This window comes from Callorhinchus milii, unplaced genomic scaffold, assembly GCF_018977255.1.
Source record: "Callorhinchus milii isolate IMCB2004 unplaced genomic scaffold, IMCB_Cmil_1.0 Scaffold47, whole genome shotgun sequence".
In the NCBI taxonomy this organism is placed as follows: Eukaryota; Metazoa; Chordata; class Chondrichthyes; order Chimaeriformes; family Callorhinchidae; genus Callorhinchus; species Callorhinchus milii.
This window is the reverse complement of record NW_024704788.1, coordinates 125,972-126,232: the sequence shown is the minus strand read 5'-3', so window position 1 is coordinate 126,232 and position 261 is coordinate 125,972.

Below are 261 nucleotides of genomic sequence, written 5' to 3'. Positions count from 1 at the left end.
ACACTGACCATTTCGCCCCCCACCAATGCTCGGGTCCTGATCCAACTGTACAGCGCCTTGGGATGTTCTCCCGACGTGAAAGGCGCTCTATAAATGAAATCTTGTTGTTATTGTAATTATTTCTCTCTATATTATATGTGTGCGAGTACTGTAAGATATCGCTTAAAGAATTAAAAAGGCAATCAAGAAAGAGCTAATGAGACTAAGACGGGAAGTGGAAAAGGAACCTGGGGTGTGTGAGACAAACTTACGTAGTTTTGT